Here is a 20,952-nt window from a genome sequence, read left to right as displayed (position 1 = left end):
AGTGGTACAAAGTGTAGTCACACCCAGGTAAGCCCTTAGCCAAGAAAACATCACAAAATTAGGGACAAAAGCTCTCATGCAGGAGCTCTTCAGGGCTTACAGTGGTGCTCCTGCTGGGTGGGCACTGGCTGGGCACAAACTGTACAACAGATGTGCTGAAAAAGTACAAGTTAGGATTTTACAACAAAAGATGGCATAACCACTGAATAAGAAGGCATTAGTGCTTCATGCCTGAATACTGGGAATGTGATCAAAATCCACTGCTCCTGGCATATCTCATGGCTGCAGGCTGAGTTTCCCTCTGGAAGCTGGGAGCCATAAGACAGCAATCTTGAATAGTGAGAAATTATGCTAATCTCTAGCTATTAGTGCCATGTATATCTTTGCCTGCATAAAAGCAACAAAACAAGCACTGTGGGCTGCACGTGCTGCAGCTCAGCAGAGCAGAGTGCTGCTCTGGCTCCCAGGTGTGCTGTGTACACGGGGATGTGGTCCCCATGGAGTGCTCACCCACAGCCCTGGCAGCTCTGCTCCTTGCTGTGCATGTCTGCAGAGCTTTGAACTTGGCTTTGTTTTGTTAAATTTAACATGCAGCCAATCGATGTGCTGCTCATGAGATCCAAGCGCTGTCAAACCTCTTTCAGATGTAGCTTTCTGGTCTAATCAGCTGTAAAAGGAAAGCTAGCTTTAATCAATTACTTTATTTAAAAACATGTCTTATACTGGTTTTTCTCATACTAGGAGAAAAATCCTGTCTGCCAGCTAGAAGAAGCCTTTATAACCTCATAAATATACTATACTTCTGCAGGAGAGAAACTCATAGAAAACAACTTCTTCTCTATTCCTTCTAATTTCTCCTGCTCTTCCTCCAGATTTGTGAATAGACTTTCCCCTGTCTTTGAAGCTTTATAGCTTTAACCTCATTCCAGTCTTCCTTCAATTTGGGCACCTAATGTGCAATATCATGGACCTCAGGAAGGAGTAACTCACTGGGAAGTTATTGGGCATCTTCCTGATGCCCTGAAGTTAATGGGTGCTCCAGCCTTGAGGAGGCAGGTGGAGTCCCAGTGGTGATGCTTTGCTTTGGTCACCTTTATTTGTTCCTTAATGATCTCCGAAATGCATTTGCTGCACTGTCATTGGGTTCCAACAGCTCCCACATGAAATGTGCTTTTGTCACTAGTTTTGTGATGTTTTCTTGGCTAAGGGCTTACCTGGGTGTGACTACACTTTCTACCACTGGCCACAGCTTCTGACTTGCCCATCCTATTCCTGTCATTGGGAGGAGAAGAGACAGCATAAGAGCAGAATCTGTTCTCTTGCTATGATAACTTAAGTGATCAGAAAAATTAATTAAAAATAAATATATTACAGGGAGGCAGCAATAACAAATCTCTTGCTTTGTCCTTTGTGTGGCCATGGTGGGACTGTTATGAATAACCCAAATCACTTTAACTGGGGCTTTCTCCTGGTGAGTCTTCCTTTCCTACATTCCCTGTTCTTTCTCTTGCCTGGAGAATCTTTGTGGACTTGATAGAGCTTGAGAGCTGAGGAAAGCTTATTCAAAAATGACTTGTATGGTGGGGTTAAAGGGTGCTCTTTGCTTTCCCTGTCTCTGCTCCCCTCCACTTGTCTCGCCTGACAGAGCACGGTGTCAGCGAGGCCAAAGGAGCAGACTCACTATCACACTCAGAAAAATGTATTAAAGCCCTCTGAAAACCTATTAAAGCTCAGGTTAGAAGAAGTGTTATTCTTCACCTGCCTAGTCCTTCTAAGCTGTTTTCTAACCATCCATGTTGTAAATATCTCTGACCCAGAGGGGTGTTTCAGGTGGAAGCCGGAGCAAAACAAAAAATGTGGCTTAATTTAAAAGTCATCCAGGGGAAAAAATGTGTTGACCATTACAGAAACATGCCAAAGCATCATTAAATGCTGTAAATATCCTATTAATAAAACACAGTTATTTAGAGGGGTTGGCCTTCATTTGCCTTGCTGGGGGAAGGACATGTGATTTAAAACTTTCTTTTCCCTCTGTCACCTTGAGTAAGGAGGACCTGGCGGATTAATGGTGAGCTGGTGAAGGGGAGAAGAGGAGAGAGAGGCTGTTGCTAGAATAAATTACCCTGAACTTCCCACTTTAGAAGTCAGCACTGCTGCTCTTCACCTTCCTTTTGCAGCACCCTTCCCTCCTTAGCACTAAGAAACCCTCCAGAGGTTCACTGAGGGCTCAGCACAATGGTAAGCTGCTTTTCACTCCTTTTTTCCCCAGCCTCCTTTTGAGTGATCTGAGGTCCTTGAGTCATTTCAGCTGCAAGGGTCAAATTTCCCTTTTGTCTCCAGGGGTGCAACGCTTCCAGAGCCACTGAAGTGTTGTTGGAAATAAGCAGCAGAGGTGTATGATGTTGTTGTGAGCAAATGCCAAGGCTGTAATGACAAAGCTTCCCTTCTGCCTCATTCCTCCCTGGAAATGCTTGAGACAGGCAGGACATTTCGAGTGCCTGTAATTGAAGGCACTGAGGTTTTACTTGGTTCTGCTTAAATCAGTGGTCTCAAGCATGTAGTCTCCTGCAATTATATATTGCTCCATGGTTGATTTTATGGTTCTGCTACCATAAACTTCTGCTGGAGCTTTCTCAGGCATAAGAAGATTTGAAATGTGCAGATCATTAGAGGAAGTATTGAACCATTTGCTTGTAGAATAGACATAGATTAACTGGGAATGGATCAGTGCACTTTTATCACAGAGCATCAATAGTAAGACTGAATCTTTGGGATAAAGGAAAAAAAAATTGTTTGCAGTTGCAAGGAGATGAGGGGCAGCTTGAGAGAGCGTGGTGTGAGAGGTACAGCAGCCTGCATCCTCCAAACTGAAGTAAATATTTGGAAGCAGAGTTCAGTCCCAGTTTATGTGAAATTTCAGAAGTGAAAATACTCACTGGGGCAGTGGATTGGGAAAAGAGGCTGGCACTGAGCTGCACCTTCCCTCTCCTCACCTGCCCAGGCCCTGGTGACTCCCTGTCTGCCACCAAGTCTCTACCAAGGCCTGGTTTGGTGCAGGCAAGGAGCTTCCCTCCCCTCCTTCCTCCATCTGTAATGGCATCAGGGATCAATTCAGAGGGAGAGTCCTCCAGCCTGTGTTTATTGAGCAGGTCACATCAGGAGATTGTAGTGGTTCATTCTGCCTTTCTAATCTAATAACCTGCTTTTATCCAGTTACCCTCTGGACTTTATTTTGAGCTACTATTCGATCAGAGAGCAAACACATGATAGAAACCCTCAATGACAGCATGCCAGAGGAAATGCTACAAAACCAGAATTAATTGGAAATATATATTCCAAGAGTGAGCTATGGACCTTTTTTCTAATAGACTTAGACTTGGATATTATTACTGAAATACTGGCAAATTCACACATCAGTGTAAATTGTCTTGCTGCATCTGTCAACAGGCACCTAAAGCAGTAATAAAGGCAGAATAGCTCCTCATAAATATCCAATATCCTAATTATCAGAGCTTGACTTAACCAATGGCAGGGTAATAAAAAATGAGATCTTTGGATCTTTTGCCATGACAAATGCATACTTTATTCTTTGAAGACCGACTGCAGTGTCACAACTTTTGTGGCAAATAGAGCATGAAGCATATTGTCAAAAATATGGTTAGGGAATATAAAGCCACTAAATATTTTATCTTCCTGGCAATGTACTAGGAGAAAAGTATAAGCCTTAAATCTATCAGGTTCCTCCTCCCATCTCCCAAACTGTTTTAATAATATAGAAATTTGAGTTCCAAGAGAAAAGCAATACATCCATTTTCCACTGTGCTTTGATATAGTGAGTATTGTGAATTTTGTAGTGTTTGCACTGGGGTTTAAAATGTCATCAGTGTATATCTCAGAGAATTGTTTAGCAGTCACATGTTGTGAACGTGCCCTACTTTCTCCTCTCTAGTGATCAGTCACAATGGGCTGGTTGGGTGCAAACCCCTTCTGCCTGGGTGTCCCAGGGTGCTGAGAGATAGGTGTCCAGGAGGGGTCCCAGGAAGGGACAATCTGCTGTCAGAAAGTGACACCCCCCAGGGCAGGGTGTGGCCTCTGCACGCTATCAGCTATCACCGAGTTACAGCATTGCATTTGGAAGGGAGATGGATGGAAGGACTCCAGGAGTAGTGGGATCCATCCCATTTTTTTTCCTCACGTGGCCATTGCTGTGGTTGGTAACCATGGCTTGCTCAGTAAATTGGTGACAGTCAGCACTAAAACACCAAATCTATACTGAGAACCTGGATATGTGCTGTATTTCACATTTAAATTTACTTAATTTATCAAAACAAGGCTCCTTTTTTCAGTGTAACCAGGATATCATCCTACATGAGAAGGATACACTGTGCCCTTAGGACTGAGTGCTGACCCTTGTGAAAAGGTGCTGATGACAAAGTGTCTGGCTCATCAAATAGTTTTCTGCTGTTCATTCCTAGATAAGGGGAAATGGGCATGTGTGTGCAGAGCTGTGTCATGGAGGGCTCCAGTGACACAGCTAAAACCCCAAACTTTCTGCTCTCCAAGAGAAGGGGATTTTGTTACACCAGTGATATGGGGACAAAATATTTCAGGGTGCTAAGCAAATTCCTGCTCTATAAGTAGAAATCTTTGGACATAAATGCTGCCTTTCCTCTCCTTGGGTTCCTTGGAACAGCCAAATGGAAGTTTCCCTGCCTCACCCCACCTGTGGCTGCGGACCCAGCCTGCACCAGTGTGATGGGGAGGGGGGCTGGCCTTCCTCCTGAGGTGATCATCCCCCTTACAGTCTCAGTGCAAAGTGTTCCTCTCAAAGTGTCAGCATCCTGTGCATCCAGTCATTTCTTGGGGAGATTAGGAAGCAGGGATACACCACATACAGATCTTACTGGTGAACTCTGATCTTCTGGTGTAGAAATTGAAGTGCTCTGTATGATGGCAGTGGCATAAAAATACTGCAGTCACTACACTCCACATGGTTTGAAACAAAAAGGACTTCATGGTTATGTTTTGACAACAGGGCTTTGTGGCAGGCTTTGTAACAGGGAGTGTTACTTTTTGATGAAAAAAGCTTACAGATGAATGTGCATGAAGTAGGAGAACCCAATTTTTCAGGACTTAGGGAAAAAAGCCTCCTTCCCCTAGCACATCACTCATGCTCCAAGTGCATTCACCTCTCTATTTGAAAGCACAGAATGCACAACAGGCAGGACAGCTCTGAGAGTACATCCTTTAGAAAGGATAGTCTATCATCTTGTCTCTGGCTTTATACTCCCTGTTGAACAAATCTGCCAACATGACACTGGATACTGATGAGCAATTTGTATGGTTATAAAAATATTGGCAGTGCTCCATTGTTTTGCTATTTAATTCTTAATTTACATTTTTAATGTGCTGTGTCCTCATTCATATTATAGGTCTTACTCTTCTGTGTACATCTATAATAGAATGATTTTTTTCCAAAAAATTAATTATGAATACTAAAGAGCTGTTACAATTGCACTGTGTTTGAATTAAGGACTGTGCCTGTCTTTTAAGATATGCTTCCTTAGGAATGGAGTACTTTTGCAAGGGACAGGGGAAAATGAAGTAGAATAGGTGTAATTTCAAGTGTTCTGCCTGAGCTACGGATTGTATCCAGTACTCAGACTGGCAAAAAAAGTGTAATAAATGATGAGGATTGAAGGCCCAAACTCTGAATGGCCTGTCTCAATGTATTTATTAGTTTTCCCTCCCTCCCTCCTCCTCATCCCCAATTTTTGATGAGGAGGATGATGTGGATTTTTTCCAGCCCAAGGAAATAAAGGGCTTAGCAACAGTACCTTCACTCTCTGTATCCAAGCAATGTTTTTAAATTGCTGTGTCCACTAAAACTTTTTTACTGGACTATGATTTGTGCTGGAACTGAACTGCTGGTAAATGGTTTGGTTTCCTCCTCCAGAAGAGCCTGCCCACAGAAAAGTTCCCTAATATCTGTGTATTTCTGTGCTGTGCTCCCACAGCCTGTGGGCTGTTAGAGGAGGCAGGGAAATGCCAAGTCTGCTGCTGGGGCTGGGGCTGAGCAGTAGGAGCTGGCACCCCCTTCTCCCCTCCTAGTCTGTCCTGGGCTGCAGAGGCACCACCTGGAAGAGTGGAAAGCCTGGAAAAAGCCTGGAAAAGCAGAAGTGCAAGCTGCACAGAGAGAAGTGTCTGCAGGCATTTCACTCCATCAAAGAGACCGCCATTCCCAGTGATTAATGGCTTATGGAATAGCAATACAGTGAAATCATTGACAGTAGGTTTAAAGTATAGTTTAAGGACTCTGAACCCAGAGAAATAACAGCAATCAAGTTTATGTGGCACAGGCTGATAAACCTGCTGCTGTGAGGAGCAAAACATGGGAAGGGAAAATGAGTTTGCACAGAACACCTCAGTGGTCCTGTACCAGTGCTGTGCCTCCTCTGCCCTCAAAAGCAGTGGAAAGGCCTCTTATTCCCAATGCTTTGCTCCAGGAGAAAGCTTTGCAGTTGTTGTGAAACCTGGAATTACCTGGAATACCTGGAATAACTCTAGGGCCCCGTTCAGGAGTGCACACCTTCCCCCAGTGGGGACTGTGTGTGTGCCTGGGTGAGCACAGGGAGCAGCCCCAGGAGGTGCAGCAGAAGCAGTTTTTGCTGTGTCATCACAGAGGGACTTGCAGGAGCACGTGGAGAAATTCACCAAGAGTAGGAATTAGATGGGAAACAAGTTTTTACATACATGTACAGACCAAGACCCATTTTTATGAGGACTCCTGAAGTTGGGGTTGAGATAAAAGGGCTACAAGGAATGGATACCAGGGTATCCAGCAGAATTAAGACTGCATCCTGGGCAAACTTTCCAGGGTCACTGGAGATTTGAAATGTGTATCTCGGACCCTATATGCTCATTGTATGGATTTCTATTCTTAACTAATTGCATAATGTTTTGCTTTCTTTTACAATGAGTAGTCACAATACTGCTAAAAATAAAACTGTGTGTAGTTTATGTCCAGATTTGGACTTCTTCTCTTTTAGACTTCTCTTTCTTCTACCAGCTTTTTGAAGGCATTGGTGGGGGCAAAGAATTGGGGCATCCCCTAACACATCAGTCAGAGGAGTTTGCCATCTTGATGGCACTTTATTCTTATGGTTTCGTTCTAAACATCTGTTTATGAAAAGAAAAAAATCATTAACCAAGAGAAATTACCCAAACCCCAACAGAAGCCTGTTCTCTGCTACGTGATCTCATAGAGTCAAACTTTTTCCAGAAACATTAACAGATTGGTTTGGAATTTTGGAAAAGTGCCTCTTTCGTCAAGGCAGCTGTGTAAGAGCTCAGTGGGAACTGTGAGTGGGAGAAGAGCTCTCTGCAGAGCAGCTGCTTTAGGGCATTCCCAGGACTGGGATGGGGGCACTTCCATCCCACAAGGTGCTGCAGGTCCCTCTCCTTCCCGGCTGAGTGTTCCCAGAGGTGGGTGGGTAGGGGAGCAGAGAAAGGGGAGGAGGCACAGAGCCTGTAAGGGGGAGGTCCGGGGCGAGCAAGAGCCGGCAGCCCCTCCCCAGGATCCTCCTGGAAGGCACCCAGGGCTGCAGGGGGATCCGTGGGAAGGGTTTCTACCTGCTGCTTGTGCTTGCTCCAAGGAAATGTGTTGGAAACACCCCCCCGAGCTCCCTGGACAAACACACTTCAGCTTCCTCAGAGCTGCACAGGGTGTAATAAACTCTTACTGCAGGGAGTCTTCCCAGTGCTTTAGTTTTAATTCAAAAGATGTCTTTAATCTTCCTGTTGCTTTGTGTAAGTTGTAAATTACACAACCCTGCAGAAAATTATATGTAAAGTAGGATTATGATTCTCATTTTTATTTTGAAGCTGGCTCTGCATGGTAAAAACCGATTCTCACGGTCACTTAATTTTTCATTTACTCTCTGATTTGCATTTTGTGTATTAAATTCCTTCAAATCTGGGCGGATTATCGCAGTGTGGATATTCCAAATTTATTTATAAGCAAACTAGCTAAACAGATGCTGCAGACATGAGCTGTAAATGACCATAACTGTTGGGCTGACATGCCAGAGGCTGTTCCTGTGCACGTGCTGTGCAGAGCCAGAGCTGCTGCAGGGCACCAGGGTGCTCAGTGCTACTGACAGACCACAGCAAGTGGCATCCCCACATCCCTCGGGGAGCTGGGCAGGGTTCAGGGAAGGTCAGGAGTCAGAATCTGAAGCAGCACTGCAGGCTTTTATGGGAACTCTGCACAGGGAGTGAAGAAGGCACAGCAACACAGGGAGCATCTCAGAAACTTGAAATTGGCTATAATGCCTGCTGGTGAGGGCTGTGCTGGGACAGGGCAGGGATTGATAATGTTTAAACTTTATTTTGGTTCTTACTGAGCTCTGCATTGCTCTGCAGTTCATCCTCAGTGTTTACTCCTTTGGAGTGGCTCTGGTGGGGGAAGGAGGATGTGCTGGGTGAGCTAAGGGGCAGAGGGCTTTCCTGAGGGCTGAACCTGAGCTGGGAGTGGGAACAGAACACCAAAAACTGGGGAAGGGAAATTAAAATTCCTGACAGGACATTGTGCCTGATGCTCCAAGATCCCTGCAGGCAGCAGTGTGTGGTTTGAGTGCTGGCCTGGCCAGCAGACAAACCCCTCTGGAAAGCTCAGCCTCTCCCTGCTGTTGCTTTCCAGCTAGCATTGGAGTTACAGCACTAATGGGATCTTTTGTTTAAAATGAGCATAAAAAATCCCCATCACCAGGTACTGTGCAGTGACATTCAATTGCCAGCTCTGTGGGACTGCAGAAAGAGCTGTTGAGTGCAACTTGAATGTTTCCTGATTATTAGGGATTTCTTTTTTCACCCTCCCCCACAGGCTGAAGGCTTTGTATTTAGTGTTTCCCTTTTTTCCTCTCCCGTTCTTTCTTCCTTCTTCACCTCTCCTTCCCCCCCCCTCTCTCTCTTTCTAATTTAAGCTAAATTGGTTCAGCTGTTTTTGATTTATGCAAGCATGGGGAAAATATGTTTTTCCCATAACTTCAGAATAAAATATGTGCACACTCATAAGTCTAAGCTGGCTGGAGCTAGCAATGTCAAATTAGCTTGTTTATAGCTCTCACTGGGGAGTTCCAAGTTTTTGGAGAAAATTGGTTCCGTGCTTTTGAGTTCTGAATGCTCTGGAAGTCAGCGTTTTCATGTACACACATTAGGTGGGGTTTGTTTGATTTTTTTTCTCCTTCCCCTGATGCTTTTAACCTGAATCAGCTCTGAGCCTTTAAGCATGCATTGCTAGGAGACTCTTACATTCTGCTGAAGTGCTAAAGCCCTTTGGTCACACATGGGTGCAGAGAGTAGCACACTTTTCTTCATTCTAAATAAATGTGTATAAGAACCAAGATGCAGCGGGGAATCTTGAATAATGCAAGCCTAGGGTTTCCAATGCAGTGTAAACCATGGGAAATGGGGAGTTTTCAGAAGGTTTGGACTTGTTTCAAAGACCTCTACCACAGTGTTTAGAGCAGCTGCTAAATGTTGTTATGCTCTGTAGCACACGGTATCAAACAGGTGCACAGTAACCTGTAAGTGCTTTCAGTGCACTGATGCATTCCACCCTGTTGTGCCTGCATGATTTTGGGGAAGCCCAGTGGGTACCAGCCCCCTGCTTGCCTCTGGGGCTGAATTTGTCCCTGCAGCAGCAGCCACAGCCTCAGCAGCCTGGCCACAGCTCAGACCCTGCTGCTTTGCTTCAGGACTGGGACTCACTGTGGGTACAGATCCTGCTTTGGACAAGTAGTGGCTGATGTTAACGCTGGGAAGGTCAAAAATAAGCAAAGTAACCTAACTATAAATCCCCCACACAAGTTTTTAGCAGTTCCTGGCCCCCTTGCTTCCAAAGAGCTCTGCTGGGTGAAGACCTGGTTCCTCCTAAGGCTGAGCCCTGCCCCTCCCAGCCAGCACTGCCTCTTCCAGAGGGATGCTTGGGCTCCAGGAGAACAACCTTCTGAATGTTAGCATCTCCTTATCTATGTCTGCACACATTATTTCCTCCTTCCTCTGCTTAAGCTGATCCCTGCCTGTGTCCCAGTGCAAGCAGGAGGTGGTACAAAATTTGATAGGGACCCCTAATGGCACAAAAGAACTCAGAGCTGTTTTTACCAGAGAGGTGGCAAGCAAAGGAGCTGAAGGCTCTCTCTCTCTTCCTCACCTCACTACTCTGTGCCAGCAACAGAGTGGAAGCCCTGATGCCTGGCCCTGACCCTTTCCTCCCCAAAGGAAAGGGTGAGGAAAGAGGGGAGGATCACTGCTGGCAGAGGAAAAAGAAATCCCAGGCTTGAGGCAGCTGATGAAAACTCCTGTAAGAGCAAAAACACATCCCAGGGAGAAGGGGTTCAGGATTTGAGGGGAACAGAGGCATGCAATGGATGCTGGACACCACAGCATGTCCCTGTCCATGCCCACTTCAGCACCTGCTCACAATCCCTGAGGAAACATCTTTATTCTGCAGTGTTTAACTCAAGTGGCTGCATCTGCATGTCCAGAAACTAATCGAATTTTGTGCTGTGTTAATGTGCTGCATCTCTAATGTGAAATCTGAGAGTTGAACTTTGGCTTGGAAAAATGTTTCTTGAAGTTGTGGTGGGTGTATTTGATGCTTGCACATAACAGCAGTTTTTGGTAGCACATAGACATCAGCTGCTTCTGTGCAACGTGACAAGGGACAGGTTTAGATTGGATATGAGGGAGAAATTCTTCACTGGGAAGGGACAAGGCACAGGCTCAGGTTGCCCAGAGAAGCTGTGGATGCCCCATGATTTGATGGGACTTGGAGCACCCTGGTCTAGAGAAAGGTGCCTGTGGCAGGGGATTTGGAACAAGATGATCTTAAGGTCCTTTCCAACCCAAACCATCCTGTGATTCGGTGAAATGCATCCAAAATCGCTCGCTATCATCGTTAACATTTATCATTGCTAATGAAATTACTTACTTAATCATTTTAACCTTGATGCTACCCTGGATAAAAGACCTACTGTGTATCTGAAAGGAATAACTACACATTTGATACAGTTGAAAAGATAGCACTAATTTATTTTAGTCTGATTTATGATTAGTGCTGCACTGCATGACGCACTCTGTGCTGCTCTGTACATCATTCAGGGCCCACAGGATAATAATTGCTGTGCTCACCATCCCAGAAGCTGGGTGTGGTGGTGTGATTTGAGTTTCCAAAAAATATGGGGGTGCTCCCACCATGGGGAGATGCTGAGCCATGAAAGGCTGAGGGGGTTCCAGCAGGGTAGGGAGAAGAGACCAAGGAATGACAGAGAAGGCTCAATCAGGATTTTACAGTTATTTTCTTTTAAGAGAAGTCACCTCCAGAATCTTTCCTTCTTGGCCACCAGAGTGTCCAGGGACAAGATTTCCCCAATAAAGGTGCTCAGGTTTAAAAGCTGCCTTTTTGTATTTGTGCAGGGCAGTGGTGATGGTGAAATGAGATATGCTGCCTTATTTTTGGCTCTTAATTTCAATTTAGGATGGCTTTTTCAGCCATACCTAAATCACGTAGTGCATCTCTAATCTACAGAGAGGACTGGATCATTAGGATAATTAGCAGCCATTAGGAATATAGGATAATATCACTATAAAGCTGTGCAGATGTTCTGTATTTTTCAGGTCTCTGTCAAAGGAGGAAATTTAACATATGTTAAGTCCTATCTGTGATGTCTACTTTATTTCTGTAGAATACAGGAAGCTTGGAGGGATTCATTAAGCTAGATTCAGAATATCTTTTCCTCCCTTGTCTTCAAGTTAAAAAAAAGTGTTTTCTTCTAAAAAATCAGTAATTTTTCTCTTGCTCCATTACCCCCTCCCAGTATTTGGACTCAGAGGTATAAAACCATGAGCTCCTGCCAGTTGCTACTTCTCACTGAATTTCAACTTGCCTTTTTGTCTCTTACATTTATTCAGCCTGTGGTCATCAGTCCTGAATTCCACAGAGCTGTCTAACCTGTCATATTTTACTGCAGTAAATGGAAAGGGTGGCTCTGTGCAGCTGTTCCCAGGTGTGGCAGTTGTGACACTGGCACTGACCTTGCACACCCACACCTCCAGGCTGGGACAGCTGTCCCCACCACATGGACACATTTTGAGTGAGAGTTATACCTTCATGACCCCTGATAGCTCTGGACAGATCTAGGTGCTGGTGATTTCATCCAACACATTCAATGCATTTCTTGTTGGTATTTTTTTAAAGAATCATGACTGCTTTGTCATGTTACCATACATAATTTTAGATTGCATTGAGTGGATTTTGCCTCCTTCTCTCAAAGGTATATTTTAAGGTTCTTGTCATTTTAGATAGTGTCTCTGAAATGGATTTCCAGGTGATTTGAATGGACACCAAACGGTATTTTAAGTCTTAATGTTAGATTTAGTTCATATCTTTAACTCACTCTCTCTCTGGCTTAAAAGATGCTTTCAAAATGCAGAGCTCTGGTCCTATATCCCTATGATTGGCACAAAGATTTAATAATCTCTTTTGTCTTTATGGCAGTTCCATTTGTAGCAATTTAAGCCTCAGTCTCCAGTGAGCCTGAGTAAAGAAATTTATTTAATATGAGCCAGCTAAATATAATTTCCCATTTCTTTGATCTCCACTATTTTAATTTTTATTTGCTTCTTATCAGGTACCTGTAGGGCTAATAGATACAGTTGATGGTGTGCTGTTTACGGCCAGATCTCATTTAAGCCCCATGGATTATTGTTGGTGAGATATTGCAATATCCCTCTCATTATGGCTCTGCTAGTGTAGGTTAGAGATGTTGTTGCTAACAAACAACCTGCAGCTGTTTTGGGTAAGGGTTTTGCTTCGGAATCTTAGTCTAGAAACCTCTGTGAAATAGAAGCAAAGGATTGGATGAAGCATCTCCTGAGCAAGTGCCTGTTGAGTAACACCAAGGGTGCCCCAGTCACCTTGTCCTGGGGGATCCTGGGAGTATTTGTGGGGTGTAGTCTCAGCTGCAGACAGAGCATCCCTCCTTGAGCAGGGGAGATGAGGTAAGAACTGGGTGTGACCATCAGGTGTCCCAGCTGCCTGCTCTCTCCTGCCTGTCTCCTCAGACAGGGCCACCTTTTGCAAGCAAACTCCATCCTGAAATGTCTTTCCTGGAGGCAGCTGGAGAAGAGGGGAGCACTGAACCCCCCGGCTTTTCTTTTCTTTTGCTGCATCACGTGTTACTAAGAGCAGCAAGAGGCAAAAAGTGCTTCAAAATCCCAGGAGGAAAGCGCCTCAGGAGCAGGTGTGAAGAGCAGGATGGAAGAGCCAGGCTCCATCAATGCTTTTGTGCTATTGCCAGCACCCACTGGAGATTGGCCTGCTACCTGCATTTCCCTTTGAGGTGAGTGTTGAGAACTGGTGAGGGTAGCTCAGTGCCTGTGTCCTCCTCAGCCATGCAAACCACCTGAGCAGGCATTTGTAGAAGGAAAAAGCAGCTGTGGATTTTGGTGCTTTTGTTCTGTAGTCTGATAAGGACCTCGGCGCTCCTGAAGTAGAGATCAGGTGTGCACATGCACAAGTACATTACACTAATTAGAGCCAATTTGAAAACCAAACTCTTCTGCACTATTTAAAACACAATAAACAGCTTTGCTCCCTAAGTGTTAATCATCTCCTGCTGTTCAGTCTCTGAAGCTAAACCCCTCTATTCACTTCAAAACACTCTCAGTAACCAAGTGTGACATCGCGAAAAGGATTTTGAGGACTTCAGTCTGGGAAATAGCAGATGTGTTTAGGAGAATGAAATCACCAAGGTCTTTGGAACTACAAAGAAACTCCAGGAAAGAGAAGGAGAAGAAATGAAAAAAAACCCAACCCTAGTCAATGTAAGTGGACGTGCTCTAAAATTAGCAGGAGGAGAGGGAGAGGAGGTCTGTGTGTGCTCCCAAGAGTGCCTCCCCCGGGAGCAGTCCTGCAGCTCCTGCAGCTCCTGCAACTGGGGCTGTGGGGTGCTGCTGGGGCCCTGGACCCTCCCTGGGGTGAGCCTTGCAGGTGATCTGCAGAGGGAGCCATCCAGTCTCTCCCAGCCCTCTCAGCCACTCTGGAGCCCAGACTCTGCCATGCCATCAGCACTGTGAGATGGAGTGTGTTATTAAGCTGAACCTAGGCATAAAGAAAGGGCTGAGAAATTGCTGCAATCGCTGACCCATGCATTTATTATAATTGAGTCCATTAGCCTTAATTTTATAATTTCTACATTAGCTCTTCAGGTTCACAAATGGCCTTAATTGCTTCGTGGAGGGAGTTGGGCTTTAACACAGCTAAATGCCTGAAAACTGTATCAGTTACATCAGAATCAGTGGGTTCGTCTGTAACATAATGCCTCCAATTTAGATCAAGCAAATTGTTTAGAAAATCCATTGTTGAAGCATCAAAGTTACTTAAAGTGATTCTAGCTAGGAAGAAAAAACCCTAAACCTCAACTGGAAGTTTGCCCAGGCAGATTCCTCCCTATGCATGCTAAGCATTGATTTTAAGCATTGATAACATTGCATGTTAAGCATTGATTTTACAGAAGGTGTTAATATGCAAACATCAAACCTGATATTGTCTCTCTTGACTAAGAGTAGCCTCTCTATATCCAAGTTCTCATCCAGAATTTGGGGCCATTCTCTGGAATTTTCATGGCAGTCTGTGAAGTTCAATATTGATATTATAATCTCTGTTGTGGCTTTCTTTTGGACCTGATGGATGTTCCACTTTCTATTCCCACATCCTGGCTGGTGAGGGACATCTAGAGGGGAGATGTTTAATCTAGAGATGCATATTACAGGTTCTGGAAAACATGTTCTTAGGGGACATTGCTGGAAAGGACCAAATCCTTAACCTTTATTTGTACAAATCTAGGAGACAATTCCTCCAGTCCAATCAGAGATGTGAAGTGCTTCTAGAGGGCTGATGGGCTCTGCCTAGTGGAGACAGCTGTAAGGAAGTAGACAATGAAATCTCAGTTGTCTTTCAACTTGTATTGTTGTGGTTTGGTTTTTTTTTGTTTTGTTTTTTTGTTTTGTTTGGTTTGCGTTTTTTTTTTTAATGCATAGAAATTCAAAAAGAAACCCCATCCCTTTTAAAACCTTACTTTTCTTTTGAGCACATGACTGAGATTGAATTCAGTCCAGCTGGCACTCTGCCTCAAATGGCTGTTGCTGGTGTCAATCTCCCAACAGGAATCTTTTCTGATTTTTTTCCCTCATTATTGAGAAATGCCAGGCTCTGACACTGAAATGCCTTTGATGCTAATAGCTGCAAGGTGAATATTTTAATGTTTTCCCTGATATTTTGCTATTTGGCCTCCTGCACAGGTAACATTTCCTGAAGGCACAGTGGAGTGTCACCAACAGTGTGCAGGGTCACCTACTGTGGTCACAAAACTCCTGCTGTGGTGAACTTCTTAGAGCAAGTTAAGACTGAAATTTTACTTCTGAATGCTTTCATTCAAAGTAGGAAGGGACATGAATTAGAAGTTGTAGTTGTTTCATCTTTATCTAGAGAAAGTAAATTGAGGGGAATAGAAAAACAAGGCTTGAAAAGTAATTTATTCAAAAGAAAAGAGAATTTTACATATTTGGGGCTATTAGTATGCAGCAGTAGTGTCTGTGCTTGAGAAGAAAGTGAACACAGAGACTTCAGCAGACAGATCTGGTGCAACATGTGACATTATGGTGTGTTTGATTGTCAGGAGTACTCTGTGACAGACATGGAATTGGGACAGGAAGACCAAATGACACATGTTTTTATGTGATCATTCCTTTTCAGGCCTGGGTGCTTTGATTGAAGCTTTGAAACTGAACTCTGTTCTAAAGTAGGCAGCAACAAGAGGTGCAGCTAGATTAAAAACCTTTTCCCCTTTTAACTTCTGTTTCAAAATATCAGTGCTTTTCTCCTCTTCTGCACTAGGATGAGTTCCCTCCACAACCCCCCCTTGTTACTCCCCTGAAAGAAAACTTCCTCTATGAATAATTTGATGATGGGGGTATTGTTGGAGATAAAGAGCAGAGGCTGTGACCTAGTCTGAACTGCCACATTATTGGCTATTTTGAGGTCGAGTCTCTCTGGCTACATCAGAAATTGCCCCTGTGACTGAACAGTCTTTTCCTGGAGAAGGTTTCACTTAAAACTATTCATGCATTTCTATAAAAACTTACATTTAATTCATGCTTTTTCCAAGGTCAGGAGAGGAGAAAACAAACCTTAGATAGAGAATTCTCTGGAGTTCTGGTCCCAATGGGGCCTAGGTTATTTTCAGAGAATGTAGACCTGTTTAATATTATTTTTATTATTATACTTTAGACAACTTATTTTGTTGCTTACTCAGTGAGTTACAAGTCTGAAATACCACTGAGAAATGGAAAAAAAAAAATAAACAAAAAACCAAACCCCAAATCCAGACCACCTCAGACAACGAATGTGTGGATAACAGATAATATTTCAGAGAGTGGTGATTTTAAAGGTGTCACCCATGAATTGCAGCATTCATGTGCAGGTGAGCTCTGCTGCCCTTCACATTTATGGGGCTGCATTTCTAAAAACTGGGGGAGTGGAAGGAATCCTCCCAGGAGTAGCTGTCTCTGCTGTCACTGTACCAATTTCCACTGTCTCATCCTTCACCTGCACAGCCTCCCTGAGAGGCTGCAGTCCCTAAAGTGCAGCATAGCAGCTATTTCCCAGGGTGGGAGGATGTGGCTTAAATCTTTCAGCTCATTTTTTTCCTGTTTATCTGTTGGCCTGGAGGTTATAGTATAAATTTGTCCTAAGGCCACTGAAGGCCTCTTCAGTTACAAGCATTGAAGGAGTCTAAGAGTCCATTTAAACTGTGTATGACCCTTTTGTCTTGGTCACTGACTTCATTTGATCGAGCTTGCCTTAATTTTTGTAAAAGATTGCAATGGTAGAAACTATAAATATTAAAGGTTTAGAGAAAAGGGAAAGTGACAGGACACAAAGGGTTTAGTTGAGGATCTGTAAAGACCAGAAAGGCAGTTTTCTCCTTTCTTTTTCCTTTTTTTTCCTTTTCCCAGCAGGGAAATGAGCAATAAGAGTGAAGTTAGGTGGACTTCTTGAAGTTTTACAGAACATCTCCATTGAGTAAAAAGCATGTGCAGAATGACAGGAATGTGAGCTCTGACCTATGTTCACCATTAAGATGGAAGATGGGAGAGAAATGAATATAGGTGGTAGTCATGACAGGGCTGAAAACAGCCTGTTTGATTTGCAAGCAGTGGCAGTACAGATCGTAATGCTCAGATTGGATGCTTTGATGGGATGATTTGTGCTGCATCCTTTGATGTCTGATAACAATCAACACCCTTTTTATATCTAATAATACAGAAGCATCAGCCACAAGCTGTGATTGAATTCTGGTAAACAGGAGCCACAGGGCCAAGCCCATCCTCCTCCTCCTCCTCCTGTAGCTCTCCTGCCCTGCTGAATCTCAGCTTTCTGTAGAAAATCAGCTTGGAACAAAGGTTTCAGTGTGGGTTTAGTTTCCCCATGACAGCGCTGTGAGCTGGAACCCCCACAATTAACTGAGGGAACGCTGTATCCCAGCCAGTCCTAGCATCACCAAGCAGAGGAGAAATGCCTCACAAAAACTACATTTTTCCAAGTTCCCTTCAGTGAGACCCAGAAAAACCTGGCACTGTAGTTTCTGAGGCACCAAGGCTTAGGGGTTCTTTGGTATTCACCTCCTTAGAGGATTTTGGGTGAAAGGAAGAGCCCTGCCCTGGATGCTGAAGGAACTGAGTCCCTGGATGAGCCCAGTTCATTTCAGATGGGAGAGTCAAGGTAAACCCATGGTGCCCCCAGTGTTCCCATGCCTGTGATGTCCCTTGGTGTCTCACCATGCCTGTGATGTCCCTTGGTGTCTCACCATGCCTGTGATGTCCCTTGGTGTCTCCCCATGCCTCTGATGTCCCTTGGTGTCTCACCATGCCTCTGATGTCCCTTGGTGTCTCACCACTCCAGGTGAGCTTTGCAGCTCCTGTACATTGAGTGTTAGAGGCTTGAGAGGCCTTAACTTGCAGCTCTCCCAGGACTTTTTGGATAAAAGTCTGACAGACACAATCTTTGGGAATTAAAAATTTGGATTTAAATTGAGAACTTGGTTCTTATATTGAGGAAATAGAGGGGTCCAAGACAAATATCTCTGCCAGAAACCCATGACCTGTAGAAGGCAGAACTGCAGATGAGCTTCCAACAGCCTCAGGGGTTTCCTTTAGGCTTCTGAGCGATGAAGCAAATGTGATACAAAATGAGTGTTCCCAAGAAATTGGGAAAATGGTCACTTTTTGTAGCAGTGGGGTTTTCTCTGGAGTGTGATGCTGACTTTGGGTGTGTTCAATAAACCAACCCCCATGGAAATGATTCAGGGTGGACACAGGGATGGTGCACTTTGGGTACATCAGAGCATCAGGACTGCCTCCATACTTATCCCAGCATAATGAAAGTGGAGAGGGGATGTGAATTGCTGTCTATAAATACATCAGAGAAGTAAACACCAGGGAGAGAAGGGAAAGGAGCTGGTTCAGCTAGAGGACAGTGCTGGCACGAGAACAAATTGGTAATAAACTGGCCGTGAATAAATTAGAGATGGAAATTAGAAGCAGCTTTCTAATCAGTTAAAAGGTGAGGTTCTGGAAAAGCCTTTCACTGGGATTTTGGGGGTCAACCCCTACCTATTTTGCAGATGGATCTTAATCAATTTATTAATGTGATTGTATGATGTGGTTGTCTCTAATATCAAGGGATGGGGCTCCTTGACCTGTACATCCCTTTAGTGCTGTGCCCCTACATGTTATATTTAGTAATTCCCTCTGAATTGCCAACATGCACAGAGCACAGAGAAATGCTGCATTCTTCTGATGCAATGCTATTTTTCAAAGACCATCTCAGACTGTAAAGGCACAGGGATGAGGATAGTGCTGGGTACCTTTTCATTTAACCTACTTTGAAATGAAACCCGGGTGCTAAATGGCTTTAGTCACTCAGAGGATATTGGCCATATCTCTCCACACTCCATTGCTAATTTAATTTCTTAAACTTGTGCTTCCAAAAAATATTGGCTGCTTAGGACTGGAAGTCATACAGGATATATAATATTCAAGGTTACTCTATGATTAAGGACAGCAAGCTGCCATCACATACTCCAGGTGTTAGAACAGCCTTGTCCACAAAAAGATCATTACTCTTCTACTTCCCATGGTGGTAGACACTTCAAGCAATAGAGAGAGCAATTTCTTACTTAAAAATTGGTTTACTGCTTTTCCTTCTGGCATCTGGAACCGCCACTCTTGGATCCCTCCCTTCTGATGGGCTGTTTGACAATTGCAAAGGAAAAAGGAGTTGGCTGCTAAAAAAAGCTCCAGACCCCTCTCCCTCGTTTTCTACTTGGGAATGTGAGTTTTAAAATGAGTCCTGTGAGTTTGACTGAATGTGATTGGCATCTGCCACAGATACAGTGAGGAGAGGAAAGACCTCCATTCCCGACGGGGAGCAAACCAACACCTTGCAAAAAGCTATTCTTTCCCTTATTCATCATCTCTCAGACTTCCCAACAATAGCTAAATAACAGCAAACAAATTCTGTATTCTGAGGCTGCTTTCTGAAATGCCAAAAAGGAAATCAACAGCCTGGCTCTTCCTAGAGTAAGAGGTCACAGAATTTAAGTCAAGCTATGATGAACATACCATAATGCTGAAATTCCAGCAATGATTACTGTGTAAACATTATAAACAACTAGTCTGTGGGAGTAATTTTTTTTTTGCATTGTACAGAGTGCTTTGGTTGTGACAGTCAGAGTCTAATACTGATCCCCAACCTCATTTTTATTTTTAAAAAAGGTGTAATAAGCAGATCAAAGAATGTGAGAGAAGAAATCCAAATAGAACCACGCACAGGTTTAGAAAATATCCTCTGCACGGAGGATTTGCAGTTATGAAATGCAATTTGTTTGTGTAGGTTTTAAAGGATTCTGTGCAGCTTATTGACTTTTGTGTGTAACAAAGCATTTTGCATTTGATCATTGAATTCTGCTTTGCACCCCGGTGTGGTGGGAAGCGTGGCGTGGCAAAGAGCTGCTGGTGCTGGCAGGTGAGAAAGTGCACGGGTAACACTCACACCAGTCAGATCTATTCTCTGTCTCCTGTTGATAATTGCCTCAAATTTTGACAGAGCTGTGATACCTCAGGTTTGTGACATGTCTGCCAATTGCCTCTGCAGCACTCACAGTGCAAACTGCTCTGCTCAGGTGTGGGGCTTGCTGGGTTGGGCTGTGCTGGCAGAGGATGCTGCTCAGAGCACTCTGAATTAGCACTTCCATCAGCAGGAAGGAACAGTAACCTGCTGTCCAAGTGCATTGAATCAGTACATCTCCTGCAATGGCTGGGGATTAGCCCCAGATTTCTATTTGTGCTAGTCCCTTTAACCAAATTATCTTTTTTTGATGTTGGAGTCTGTTTTCCTTCTAGCCATGGGGGAGTGTTAGGAGGGAAAACCCAAACTAAATTGTTTTGCAGGACTTGGCATTTGGCGTGCATTTCCATCTGATGCTCTTATCCTCTGAACTGTATCAATGACTTCATAAAATGTAGTTTGCTGAGCACAATATGCAAATGCTTTTTTGTTTTTGTTTTTTTAAGTCTCCATTTTTCCAGCAGAAGAAAGGAAATGCAGACTGATGCATGCTTAGGACTCAAAATGGAAAGCAATCTCTCAAACCATAAACATATCTTTTAATGTAGGCACGTCTCATTTCATTACCTGCCAGACCAAATGAATGTGTTAGAGCATCTCTGTTTGGTGATGCTGACACTACTCTTGAGTCCTTCAGTATCTACTCTGTGCCCTTTGCAGCCTGGTGCTCCAACAGTAAACTGAGCTCGTGTAAGAGCCCA

At 44.0% G+C, this 20,952-nt stretch overlaps 1 protein-coding gene across 1 annotated transcript in view; it reads left to right on the top strand.

Annotated features, from left to right (window-relative positions):
• Positions 1 to 20,952, top strand: part of GPR39 (G protein-coupled receptor 39) — a 73,220-nt gene that overhangs the window by 23,507 nt on the left and 28,761 nt on the right. The window lies entirely within an intron of this gene.

The sequence above is a fragment of the Serinus canaria genome, chromosome 7, assembly GCF_022539315.1.
Source record: "Serinus canaria isolate serCan28SL12 chromosome 7, serCan2020, whole genome shotgun sequence".
Lineage (NCBI taxonomy): Eukaryota > Metazoa > Chordata > Aves > Passeriformes > Fringillidae > Serinus > Serinus canaria.
Note: the sequence above shows the minus strand (reverse complement) of the source record. Positions and strands in the feature narration are given on the sequence as shown.